This window comes from Pteropus medius, unplaced genomic scaffold (genome assembly GCF_902729225.1).
Source record: "Pteropus medius unplaced genomic scaffold, Ma_sr-lr_union100, whole genome shotgun sequence".
Classification (NCBI taxonomy): Eukaryota; Metazoa; Chordata; class Mammalia; order Chiroptera; family Pteropodidae; genus Pteropus; species Pteropus medius.
The window spans coordinates 24,941,261-24,955,451 of NW_024349519.1; the positions used below are offsets into that span (position 1 = coordinate 24,941,261).

Consider the following 14,191-nt stretch of genomic DNA (forward strand, 5'->3'; position numbering starts at 1 on the left):
CCCGCGAAGACCCAAACTTAACACACATAAACTGCCTGGATTGCAGGTTGTGCCTTACACAAACAGGCTGTGCCTTACACAAGCAGACTGTCGGTGAGGAGGACACCTGCACACGTTGTCCATAGCGATGCTTTGCATAGAGTGCACAGAGCCATATTAATGAGTTCTGCAGTATTTTGTGTGTTTTGCATCCAATTAGAGTTAATGTTCAGCGTCACATACTGAAAAAACTTTCAATATCATGTAACAACAAGTTGGGCTACAGACAGGCTCCAAGATTTATTACCATTTCTAAATTTTGTGAGTCCTATTGTTTCCTAAGCATACTATCAGTGTTAGCTATAATGAGGGTGCTAAGGAAAAAAAAGAGCTCAGATGAAGAAACACCCCCCCTCCCCCGCCTCACCCCATCTCCCACCTGTTTTACCAGTAATTTAGCTCTCTTGTGTGGCTTTAGGATGGAGCAGTCTTTTCTCTTTTTCGAGTATTCCTGGAAAGCAAGGTACAAAAGAGCAAAGGAGAGTGTTTCTTGGACACTTAGAAAAGTTTTAAACACTTTAAATGTTTTTGTGGGAACTGGGCCTCAACGTGGTTTATGAAACACCTTCCAAGTCTCCTTTTGATCATGTCTGGGATGCTAATTTTAAGTAGTTTGTGTAATTGTCAAGTAACCTGGGACAAACTTTCATAATAGACAAGTTTTCTTAAGAAAATGAGAATGACTGCATTCTCATCCCCACCTCCCCCCGCCCCCCACACACACCCTGCCTTATTTTTTTCAAATGTGAAATACACGTGGCAAGGAGACTGATCCACCCCAGGGCGATTCTAGTTTCCTCCCCCAAATATGTGCGAGTGGTGCTTGGCGTCGCTGGCGTCTTGGAGCCTAGTCGTGTTGTTCACGAATCACCTACACTTAACGCTTCGCAGTGCGCTGGGTCACTTAAGCAACTCCGGGAATTCAGGTTGTGAAACTGGGCACACTAATTCAAGTTCAGGGATTCTCCTTGTCCGTTCTACCCCAAACGTTGGTTGTACTCTATCGTAAAGGTTTTCTGAGCGCTTAGTCTGCTTCCTGTTCTGCACGAAGTTACAAATGCCAAGTGTATTTCCTCCCGTCCCGAATCTCAAGTTGACGGTGGGAGCTGGAATATGAAGGCTCAGAGCCCACTACTCCTTCTGCCACGCTTCCAAGGACAGGTTTGCGGCAGCCCGGATCTTAAGGGACACTGAGTCTCAGTTACTTCCCGGGGGTACACTCGGGCGCCCCAAAAGGAGCCACGTGTGCTAGTCCCTCCCAAGTGCACGCGCGCCCCAGCCCGGCAGCCGCCCTGTCCTGGAACAGAAAGGTATTTGCTGGTTCGAGAAGGTTGCAGAGCCGGACGGCAGCTCCGTGAAGGTTGCGGATTGGCTGTTTCAAATTTGGGAGCAGCCAGAACTTCTAGCTACCCTGAGTGGGCATCTCTCACGCCGGGGACAAGAGTTTCAGAGGGAACCTCAGTGTGCAGAAAATGACAGCGTCTTGTGGAAAGCAGTAAACTTTTATTTCCTCCCAAAGCAAAGTCAAGGCAGGTGTTCCACTGTTAATATGAGGGAAGAAAGGTGTTGGGGGTGGGAGAGGAGGGGAGAGAGAGAGAGAGGAGAGGAGAGGAGAGGGGAGATGGAATCTTTAGAGGACTCCACATTCCGTCCTCTGGCCAGTGCGCGCTTGTTGGAGGTCCTGGTGGTTGAACCAGAGGGCGGACGCTTGTTCTACGACAGTGTCCAGTGGGGCTTGTAAGGAAGTCTGAGCGCTTAGGGTCCCCTCCCCCGTCCGAAGGTCATTTGCGCTTTTCAGTCTCGGAGGAGAGGACTCTGGAAGGGTAGGCACAGGTCATTTTTAGAGGCTGTGTAAAGGACAGGCCGCCTACCGGGGGTGGAAATCCTTAATTACACCCTTCTGCCTCAGAATCCGTCTTCCCGGCAGTGTCCTGCACTCCCACCTCCTCGGGTGACTCAGCTGACCTGAAATGCCCACCCTATGGAAGATCAAGGAAAGTAGTTTTCTAAGAGGGTTAGAGGTTTGATTACACAGACAAGTGTTTCCACTTAGGTCCAAAGCAATTACCCGCCCCCTCCCTCAGCTCCTCCTCCCCTCCACCCAGAGAAGAAAAGGACAGAGCCCCGCGAGCGTACCCGCGCACTTTGTTGGTGCGTGTGAATTTCAAATGGCGCTGGAAGTTCATTAGTGTTTGCAATCAGCAGCGGGCAGACCCCTCATCAGAGCCGAAAGCCGGCAAGAGCCATTCATCAGCGTGAAGTGTTATTCATGGATGACCCCTAAATCACGGCAAGAGTAGTAGATGCACTGATTGGTCACAGCATGGGAGCCTCGGTGCTTTCCCGTCCCCGACGCGGCCGGGAGGAGGGAAGGAGGGAGGGGCGGCGAACGTGGTTCAGTCCGGCAAATCCTATTTGACAGAAAAAGGCAGTAAACGGGGAATTTCTTATTTTGAATAAAGAAGCAGCAGAAGAAATAAAGTACCTGTCATCTTGACAAGTGGCGGAGCGGAGGCGCCAAGGGTTATAAATGATCACAGCCGGGTCCAGCTCGCCCTGGGATTGGGCTCTCCCGCGATCCGCACAGGGGGAAGCTCATGGTAGGCTCCTCTCCTCTCTTCTCTCCCACACTCACACACACGGACACGTGTACGCGCCTGGTCTCGGGCACACTCGGCCCGGCGCATCCCCCCGTCACACAATTAAGGTCCTGGATGCTGCTCCTTCGCACTGCGCCCTGTTCGCCTCCTCACCTTGCCCTTCTCCTCCTCCCTCACTGCCTCCATCCTCCCGCTCCCCGGCCGAGAACCGAAAACTCCGGTCCGGCCTCGGCAGCCAAGGAGGAGGCTGGAGGGGCCGGCGGGAAGGGAGAGGGGGAGAGCGCGGGGGAGAAAAAGAAAGTGAACTCATTGGCGCTCCGCGCGCGCTGCCCTCCCCTCCCGCGTCCCTCGCCCGCCGAGGCCGGGCGGTGGGCAGGGAAGGAAGTTGTAACACTTGCTGTTCTCTCCCCCTCCTCGCACCCTCCCCCTATCTCCCCTACTCCGCTCTCTGCGCGGGGCCCCCTCCCCCGAGCGCCCGGCTCCTTTGAATTTGGCCAAGTGCTGTATTTGCGCTCTGCTCGGGTGGACGCGGTGGCGGCGGCCGGGGAGCGAGCGGGCGGCGCGGGCGAGCCGAGCGCGGTAAGTGCGGCGCTGCCGCCGGCGCGCCCTCCTTCCTTTCTGGGGTCCTAGTGCCCGGGCCGCGGCACCAGGAGCGGGAGGGCGGGCGGGCAGCAGCGGGCTCGGAAGGCTGCGCGTTTCTCGGAGCTGCTCTGGAAGGCGGCAGCAAGTTGGCCAGCCTGGTCGCCCAGGAGCATCTCCTCGGCGCGAAACGTCCCCGGGTCTGGCCTGCGGGTTCGTGGCCTCGGTGTCCTCGCCCCTCCCACGCGTCTGACACCTCTGGCTGCCTGCTCAGGTGGGAACTTCGCCGGGGCCTCTCATCTGAGGAGCTGGGCACTGCGCCCCGGTTCCCATTGGGCTCTCGGGTTCCCCGAGAAAGGCAGCTCAGAGGCTGGGCGCTCAGTGGGGGCAGGGAGCTCAGCCTCTCTTGCTCTGATCTGGGTGATCCCCAGTTTTGTGGTGGGTCACCGCGTCCTCTGAGAAGGTGTCTGACAAAATCCTGTGGGGAGTCCAGCGAGCAGGAAGCCCTGGGACGTCACTACTTTGCCGGGGCTGTGGAAACGAGGCTTCTCCAACTACCAGGGAGCCAAGTTGAGAAGGAGTGAAGGAAGGAGAGCGGGTGGCTGGGGCGGTGTGTGAACTGCTGGGTCTCGACTGAAACTTGAGCTGGAAACTCTGGATGGGGCTGGAAACAAACAAATATTCTGAACTGGGCATTTGAAAAATTACAGATTTATGAGTCTGCAACTCAGTCGAAGTCTATATCGTGTTTTACAACCGATTAGGAGGAGCTTCAAACATTTTACATTGCAGTGGGTTAGGTCTGATTTCTGCTGAACACCTTATTATGCAGTTTGGATTCCATTCTTACTGTCTCACCTTTAAGGTAGTTTTATGGTAACCTGCTACTAATTCTTGTCGCAGAGAAAAGGTAGCAAGTAATTCTACTGTGTAAAATAGCAAAGACTTTTGTTTTCTGAAGTCACTGTAATTTAATGGGAGAGAAAACTTTCCAGGTACTTTGAGGTAAGAGCAACGGAACTTAGAGTGAGAGCTGTCCAAGCACTTTTTACAGGGCCCCAGACAGCTGGGATACAAGAGAACGAGACTCTCTCTTTATAATACTCTATTTCTTATCTTCTGACAATGTATTTGTCAAACGTTTGTAGGCTCTGGCAGAATCCAGTGGGTGGTCTTTAGAAACAGAAATATGTTCAGGCATTACCTTTCCCTTCTGTTGTCATAAGAGGAAAAAAAAAAAGACAGAAGTGGCACCTTTAGAAAGCTTAGAAGAGTACCCCAAAAGGTTAGGTATTGCAACTGAACAGAACTTGATGATTTGATTCTTTTGTGAATTTGTTTAAAATATGATGCACACACCTCCACCCTTGCCCTCCAAACGCCTACCTGGAGTAGTATTTGTAGCCTTTCTAGCATATGAGAAACAGAGTTTAGCATTAAGAGTAAATGTATAATTAAAATTCATTATGGATTTTATTATTTCAGTTGAAACAAAAGATTTTACAAATATACCAACAATCTTGCTTTGTACATTCCTTGATACATTTTTAATTATCCAAAACTTTTAGCTTGTATTTCTTAAAATATGAAATTCTTATAAGAGCCTTGAAACTTTCGATTTGTGATTCTAAATGCAAAGCAAATATTTAATTCTTGCTCTAAGAGTGAGAGGTTAGTTCAGTAATAAGACTTGCTAATCCCTCTTTAAAATGTCATGGCATTCACAAATTATTTCTAAATTCTTCAAAGATAAGGGTTTATAATGAGTTTAGTTATTCTATTGTGTGTTTCAGGATTGTATCTCTCTTCCTGTTGCATTTTCCTTAACAATCTTGCCTTTTTTCTTACATGAATTTTAATATTTCTCTTACTTAAAGATACTATTCTTTCCTAGTAGAAAATAAATTTAGTTTAGATAATTTAAAAAGAATATATATTATAAGAAAAAGTTCCTTTCATTAAAACAAATGTATTTTTACATATATTATATAATTTTTATGAAAAATGTATTTATATACTAATAACTGCCAGTGCTTATAAATTTGGAAAATAGATTAGTATCTTGTGCCAATAGCATTAATGTTAGCAACCCATAGACAGAGAATATAGACCTTATTGAGGACTCCCTGATTATTTAAAATAAAGCAGATAAGTTTATAGAATTGTGACTATGTAGTTTTTCAAATTGAATCATTTTGCATAACTGTGTTTATTCTTGAGAAAGAAAGGTTTTAGGTAAATTAAAGAGGCTTTTCTTACTATGATCTTGTAGGTGTGTCTTTGATTAGAAAAGGGAACCTGCTTTATTAGGGTGAAGACAAAGAAAGATAAGTGTGCTTATCTCTGAATAGAAGAAAGCACCTAAAGAGAGTGAAAAGTTTTACTTATTCAGAAAGAAAACCTAGCTTAACAATAATAATCCAGTTATCAAGTTCAAGCTAGTCTTTCTCAGCTTTGCTTCTGTGAGCCAAGAGTAATTATTCTCTTTGTAAAGAGTCAAGCAATAAGGAACCAGGCAAAAGTGTATGGCTATCGTTGTGAGTAGAATGACTTATCAGAAATACTTGATCAATTCTGGGGTTGATGTACAAAAAATGATGTTTTTACAATAGCTGTGAAAGTATGTTTAGAAGTGCTGAAGTTTATTCTACTTAGAATGGTACTGGGAAATAAGTCCAGAAAATGATCATCGTCTGATACAACAATGCAGTGAAGACAACTTTATTAGTTTGTTGATATTGATTCTTTTAATAAATACATTATCTCCTTTCCACTAAACTTCATTTCACCTTTTAAAAATTTGATTTCTGGCTTACGGAGGAATGTTATCAAGGTATTGTACTTATGTGAATCAATGTATTCAGTAGCATTAATGAATTGTCTGCCCTTTTCTTAAAGATGTGCTGTAGAAACCGGTTAAGCGTGTTCAAGTGCATGTTATTTATCTACCCAATGTTTCATTTGATAGTCAAATGTCCATTTTGACTTTCAGAACATACTTTCTTTACTTAGATTTGAGAGCATCAGCAAAGAATACAGTAATTTGCTATCAAACTTTTACTTTGACCCACAACCAATTACACATCACTTTGAATTTTCAGTTAAAGTAAGAGTTCATGTTTGTTTTATAAAGTAGAATGATAGTTCTGGAGAAGAATTTAACATGCATTCAGGATAAAGAAGTGTACTCAGAGGCTAGTACAGTAATGCAATGCTACTTAAAAGTTTCAATGACTAAGTCTTAAAAATCATGTCATATATGCTTCTTTTAGGACATTTTTTAAACCTGATTTTGGTGATATCAGCTATTTGAAAAGTCCCGATGGAAATTTTGTGTTAAAAAAAAGCTTCTTAGTTTCACAACTGATTAATTGTTATGTCTTATAAAAACTGATTTATTTCATACTTTTTTATACCAAGCATTACCATTATGAAGCTCTCTTTCTAATTGAGATTAATGTTTCTGAGCAAAGAAGTGGTTTGGAGGGCTGCATCCATTTTGAGTGCTGTTGCAATCAATTTTAGATATAGCATTCCACAATGGATCAGTTTGCATCCAAACCCGCCTTATTATGTAGAATTAACTTGCCGGTGATTGATAGTAAGACTTCTACATCTTGAGAAGTCATTTGTTTCTAAACAAGTGTGATGGCTTGTATGAGTTTCAAAATATTGCTTCTCATTATTAAAAAATCCTTTTGGAGACTTAATTTGAACTTTCACTAAGAATTGGATAACGCATGAGGAAGTAATTAATTAATACAGTTTCAACTAAAATAGCCTTTTTTATCTAAATACTATTTACCTCAGGTGTATTTTCTTGCTCTTCAAAGGCTTTTATGGTCTTTGAGCCGTAAACGGTAAACATACATCTAGGTTTTTTTTCTTCATGTTTTGTTTATATCAATATTCTAGTTGTTTTTCAAGAATTCCTTAGACTTTTAGTTATACATCTTATGCATGCATTATAACTTTATTTCACAAAGTGATAGGTATAATCCTGATAATGAAAAGTAATGCCTGTGGGGGTAATTCTTTATCTTCTTTGGAAACCTGGACAGATGGTGAATATTATTGTCCCTACTATGATATGTGCATGTGTTTCTTAGTAATGTCTAGTCGGCCTCAGCTTTATCAGCTTTTTATTCCCTTCTGAAAGACCATGAACATTAAAATTTCCTTTAGCTTTGGTCCACATCACAGTGATTCCTGTGACTTATGCTTGTAGTCTCAATAAAATAAAATATTAAAAGTATAGAATATAAGATTAATATAGATAAGTATTCTAATATAGCCACAGAATATAGGATTTTTAAATAAAGATGTGACCGCTTTATAGAACATATAAAGTCCACACGATGACATTGTTTCTTGCAAAAAAAAAAAAACATCTTGGTAAGATATGTTTATTTTATTTTAATTTTCTTCTCTGTAATGACAGATTATTTACATTGAATTAGTGTTTTTTCAGTTAAAAACATTCGTTTAGAATAGTTTTAAAGGCTAAAACAATGCACTTGAAAATGCCATTTTTCAAAGTATTATTTTAGCCAACCATTAGAATATAAACTATCAAAACATAAACATGCTCCAAGATATATATAGATGTTTCATACATCAAAACTACAATAGGATTCATTCATTTGAAATAATTTTTATAATTTTCAAAATAATTTTGATTAAATAATTAATAATTAAATAATTTAGGTAACTGGGTACTTAGAATAGCTACAAAGAATTCTTGTAAAAGATAATGTACTCAGATATGTTTCTTTCCACTTTAAATAAGTCACTGTGCAAATTAATGTCAGTATCTTAGATTATACTCATAAGTAATATGAGTAAATGTTTGAAACCGTATAATATAATAAAAACTTTACTGTCTTGTTGATACTCTTGCAATCCTAGAAGAATTAGGACTGGGGTAATACTGACTTTTCGAACAAGTTTGTGGTAGGTGGCAGTCTTAACTGAGTTCTATGACTTCAGTAAGAAATAACTGGTTCTAATGTGTTAAGAAGCAATGTAGAGGATAATATCATATTACCAAACTATGGTTACATTCTTTTTTGTAAGTACAAGAGTTTATAATCACTTATGGAGGTGCAGCTATTTTAAAAATCTTCTCCCCTGTCCCCCCCACTCACTCACACACACATTTACAGTTCTCTGGCTTACTCTGGGGCATGCAAAAAAGAGATTGTTCCTTTTGAAAATTAAGTGTTTTGAAAAGAACTAGTGTATTTATATTCACACTTTTATTTTCATGTTCAATTATATAAAAGTTACTGTGGGTGCTGTTTATTGATAAAGTATTTTCAAATATTACAAAATACTTTTTACTTCTGTTAGAGAAGTTAGAAAGGAGTGGGGATGATGTGATTTAGTTCGCCTTGGGTCGGGATCTTATTATTTCAGAATAATCAGCTATTTTATAACTGGATCTACTGGGTCTCTGCTTCAAAACTAAAAGGATATATAGATAGATAGATAAAGAAGTGGAGGAGATGAAGAAGAGATAATATGAATATAAATCTTTTGCAAAGAGTGATGGTCCTTTGAGCATTTTCTATGTGTAGCAGTGTATTTGCTAGGAAAATCAGTGTATAAAGGGCAGTTTTGGTCATTTAAGTTAACTGGGTAAGTACAGAAGAAAATTGACTTTCTACATTTTTTCACACTTAAGTATATGCATTTTAGATCCCTTCATGTGAACATAAACATTGTCAATTTTTAAAAAATTAATCAAATAAATTCCAAATATTGTATATGGTTCTTCATATTGACAGAGGAAAAAAAGATAGTAACAGCTATATTTCATAGGTATACTTTCTTTGTATATGGGACTGAACACTAACTTATAATTTTATAATTATAAATTTTAGATAGAGACTTTTAAGGACCTTTGAAAATAAGGTTCGTAATCAATATATTGTAATCATTCTGTCATTTCTTTAATTATTAGTTATACTTGCCAGAATTCTTGTGATAATTCCTCTTCAGATTGCCGTAATTTAGAAAGAAATAACAACTTGGTAATAACTGTCTTCCTTCAGTTAGATTCTGAAGCACTTCTTAATACTAGGATGATGTGAATTCGTGGTACTTGCTTCTCCCAGGGGGGAAAAAAGGAAAGAAAAAAGAAAAAGCTATCTTTTTACTGGAATGGATTATTTCATCTTGAGTTAAGTTAAGGTCAACTAATATTTTGTGACTAGAATTGTGGACCTCCTATCAGTGTGAGAAGGGGAGGCATCTTTTTGTAAGAGAGACATTTCCAAAGGAAAGGTCTTTCTTCCTCAAGAGCAACTCCAGCATCCCATTGTGTCCAGCGTTGGCTTTTGTACTGGAATGGTGTCTTAGGCGAACCACTGTTCTTGGACTGCACACTGAACGGTATGTTATGCAGAGAGTGATAAGACAGGATTGAAATTAATTTAATTTACAACGAGAAATGCATGAAGTATTTTAATGGGTTTGTGTGAAGCACATGCAAATATGTTAATAATGGATATCTTTCGGTAATTATAAAACTGAACCTATCGAAAAGTATACTTATTGTTTATTCTTAGTCTACCAAATGCTCTTTTAAAGTGTAACATCTTTACTAATACTTTTATCAGAGAATTTGAAATTTGTCAACATGTAGGTGGAAAAAATTGGCAAGGGACGATTCTTTTAAATAGTTCTTAAAAAAAGAGAAAAGCTGGTGCAGGGCTTGTCATTTAAAATAATTATGAAAACCAGGAGAAGACAGCTGTAAATTTTATTTCTTTCAGAATTTATAATAACTTACAGCTAAAGAAAGCTGTCAGTCCTATCCTTCTTGAAGAACAAATCTGTGACTTTTTTTTATCTGAAGAATAAAAACGAAACATCTTGAACAGTGTTATCACATTTTTCTATACATAAGCAAAAATGAATTGAGTGTTTGAAAATGTAAACTTTTTTCACTTGCATTTTGTGTAATGATGATAATAAATACAGGCAAAAATACTGTAATTAATAACTAATCTAGTAATTTAAGTAAATATAGAAAAGTGATTCACTAATATCATAAAGGAATAAAAGCTATAGTATTATAAACGACCATAGTCTGTCTCTTGATTATCACCAAAGTAGGGTGTTCTTATAATGATATTGCTGAATTTTATGATAGCATCAATAATAGTTGGAGAATAACTTGACACAATCAAAATAACTGAAATATTAACCTTCTTCATGTTCACTAATACTTTAAAAAATAGTCCCCCCAAATTAGAAAGCTTTTGAAAATAATCATACCTTCCAGGAAAAATAGAGTGTTGACTTAAAATGCTATCAATGAATTTGAGTTCAGAAATGGGTGAAGACTGAAGAGAACTTCTGCCAGGTTGCTTTTCTTTAAATTAAAACGGAACAGACGTTTTCCATATCTAGTATATCTCTAAGCTGATAGTTCTACTCTAAGTTAATTTTTGGCTTGTCTCCCATGAAGGTGCTAGCATATTTAGCATTTAAAATAAATTTCAGTTAAACAAAAATTAAAATGATTACTTGTGGGTAAATTGTACCTGTCAAACCAGAATTGAATCCTCAATTTTCATGCTTCCATATAGCTTTTTCTTGTCAATGCAAATAGAATACCCTATTCTGTGTTTCCTGTGATTCAAACATTAAATAAAATTCTTCCTTAGTGATTACTTTTGTCCTAGAATATACAATCTCTAAATGATAAGATTCTGGCATTCCAGAAAAAAATTTATAAACAACATTGGCATGTTAATTTGATTTGCCAATAAGATTATTTTTCTTTAGTTGTTACTAATTGAAAAAATTACATTTGTGGCAGAGACTTTGAATCAATACTTTACTAAAGATAAAATACTTCTTTAATGTTTTCTATCCTGTGTTTTTAGCATGATCTAACTTTCTATATTGTTTTAGTGTGTATTAAGTGGTAGAGTATATGTATAGTGTGATAACTTTAAGGAAAATAAATCATTGCAGGTAAATAAATTATTGCAAAGGATATAATTTTAAAATTAAATTTATTTCTTAAATTTTTCATGGAAAAATCTGAAGTACAATATGTTGTAGCTAAAAATGCAGTCTTGAACAGAAAAGTACTCATTTTATATTTTTTAAAATTCAAATATTGTTTTACTAGTGACATATAAATAAACCATAATAATTTAAATTATTTACACTAATAGCTTTTATCTTTTATAAAAGTCTTTCCACTAATGAGAACTGTAGATTTTTCTTTGTATGGATAATATGCTCTAAGTCCATATTTAAGTAATTTAAAAATATTAGGAATCAAAACATACACTAATGCCAATCAAATAAGTTTTTAAAGAAGCCTAAAAGGAATGAAGATGATTAGATAAATCTAGAAATCATAAAAATAATTTAACAAATATCCCATCTTGTATAATCTTGACACCTGGAAAATATCATCAATATGTATGTATGCAATACCCACATAGATAACCAAGAAGTTATTTATTAAAGAAATTAAAGAAGAGTGGTGTATTTATATTATTATGTTTAAGTCACAGCATTAATGCATTTGAAAAATAAGTGTTCTATTTTAAGGTACATCATTTATTGATATTTTGGTTTAAAGGAATCTCAATAAAATTCATATAATCTTGCATTTCATTTAAGTATGTTGTTAGCAAGTTAGGTCAACCCTTAGTCTGTATAGCCATGACAGAAGTCTAATTTCTCTTCAAGTTTTATATAAAATCCGCACCTTCCAATAAAATGGCCATCTCTAGTAGGCAGGTGTGTGATACCCTTGACATATGAGAGATCTGAAGTAGAGGGCCAAGTGCTCATTTTATGAGATGCCCATCAAGTTAATTCTCCTTATATCATCTGATGAAAGTAGCTTTTAAAAACTGTTGTACTTTAGATAGGAATTTTAGTATATCAAGTTTAGTGAATTTCATATTTCTCTATTAGCAAAGGGTAATGTGAATTACTTAAGACGAATCATTAATGTATCATGTACTTCATTTAAATGTGATAGAAGATATTTGGATGCGTTGTATAATTACCACTTGGGCTTTGAAAAGGCTGTTATTCACTTTTAAAACCTTAAATGTTGAAGAAAGCAAAGTTATCAGCCATTCTCAGCCTTAGAAATTATTATTAATGTAAGTCTTCTGGGGACTAATTTATCTTTTATTATTTTGTTCTTACCTTAAAAAAATCATACCTTCTAGGATATATTTATCATTTAATTTTAAGTCTGGAACATACCATTTAATTTAGGAATAGATGTAAATTATTAGTACACATTATGCATTTTTCCCCCAAAGGAAAGCATATCAAGGCTTTCTGGGTGAGGATCTGGTTCTTTTAGGATTAAGAAAACATTGCTATAAATGGCTAATTTTGGTGGAAGAGTGTTACATAGTTTTTAAGTCCTCGTTATTACTTTTAAAAGAATATCCCATTGGGAATAGGCAGCTTTGTGGATAAGCTGCCACTCTTTGATGAAGGGTTATGCATTCTCCCCTAAATCTGTGATCCCAGAATCTACTGCACAATAGTTTTCCCAAGTAGCAGTAAACTAGCTTGGCCATCATTTCCTTTCCTTTAAGAAGTTAATTGGGTGGTTTCCTAAATCTAATATTTATGTAGAATTTTATTGTAAATATGTATTTTAGACATTAACAGATTCAGCTCCTAAAATTCGGAGGTTAATAACTTGGTGCAAGATAGAGAAGCTAGAAAAGTTTTGAAGGATGCTTTTACATTTTAAACCAGATGACCAGTGAATTGATTATTGCCGGGTACACGGTCATTTATGTGATTTGCCTAGTCAGTAAAGTCTGCAGGATCCGAAGTTCTTTGTAAGCCTTTCCTGTGTTAGTATACTGAAAGCAACCTGAGAAGGAGATAAGAGCATATAAAATTAAGCCCTCACATATTATGAAGGTTAAAGGTTAGTTAATTTTCTCAGAACACATATGTAAAATGGTGAGACTATTATTATAGCATGGTTTGGTCATGAATTAAAAAGAAAAACATAGAAATTCCTGTTATGTGATTATATTTCCATTTAGAATAAATAGTTTCTTGCAAAGTATTAAGAGTTTGCTAAAAGTCTGTGTCATATTATAAAGAGAACATTTTTTGGTAGAATAAATATGTTAAATATTGAATGGTCATAGTAGACAATTAATTGTACTTATATTTCTGTCAGTTTTCATTTAATCAGTGTCAATCAAATGGAAAACAATTTATCCTATTAAAAATGTTAAATATTGATTATTAAGACATTTGAATTATAAAACACTAGTGATGCCACATAAAAAAGCATAATTTATTATAAACAAATTCTTTGCCTTAGTAAATGGGTTCTCATTTCTGAGGCTACTATATTCTTCAAGTTCAAAAAGAGTAGCAAAGTTTATTATAAAAATTGCAAAGTGAAGAAGTAAGTACTTTTTGTAGAATTTAAATTCGGGTTTTTCTGTACTTATTCATTGAAGCATACTATAAACTTCAAAAGATGGTCCTTTACAATGTTCATATTCCTGTTCTGAGTTATTATCCTCTTATAATTTTACATATACATATATTTTCATTGTGAAAGATATTTGAACCTAAAAATTGTTTTCTATCCTTAAATATAAATTGAAAATATTTATAATAAGGAAATTATTTTAAAAGATTATTTTTTATGATCGCTTTAATATGACAAGTGAATACTCAAGCCTCATGAAAGATTCTAAACTTTTATAATTGCTACAAATATGAGGTTAAAAAAGTAAAGAATACTAACAAGAAACTAGCTAGATTTAATCAAGTTTCCATTACTTTACAAGATTTTTAGAAGAATTTAAATAAGACTTTAAAATATTTTATGTAAATAGTGTCCAGATTTCCAGTTTATTAGTAGTAAAACACAAGGTTTAAAAATAATTGGTTGAAAAACATTACTCATCATGTTTACTACTTCTAGTTTTTAGAAT

At 37.0% G+C, this 14,191-nt stretch overlaps 1 protein-coding gene and 1 long non-coding RNA gene across 4 annotated transcripts in view; one reads left to right on the forward strand and one right to left on the reverse strand.

The window, feature by feature from the left end:
- Nucleotides 1-1,539: 1,539 nt before the first annotated feature.
- LOC120618408 (uncharacterized) lies at nucleotides 1,540-3,080 on the reverse strand. Of its 3 annotated transcripts, none has more exons than XR_005657246.1 (3): nucleotides 2,525-3,080; nucleotides 2,176-2,319; nucleotides 1,540-1,854 (listed from the first exon to the last, which is right to left on the reverse strand). It is a non-coding gene; the product is annotated as an uncharacterized LOC120618408 (long non-coding RNA). The 3 variants fall into 3 exon arrangements; XR_005657245.1 differs by having other exon boundaries at nucleotides 2,176-2,450; XR_005657247.1 differs by having other exon boundaries at nucleotides 1,540-2,018; nucleotides 2,176-2,450.
- Nucleotides 2,956-14,191, forward strand: part of TENM3 (teneurin transmembrane protein 3) — a 546,591-nt gene continuing 535,355 nt past the window's right edge. Inside the window, 1 exon segment of the mRNA XM_039882598.1 lies at nucleotides 2,956-3,218. The gene's annotated coding sequence lies outside the window, so the exon portion shown is untranslated.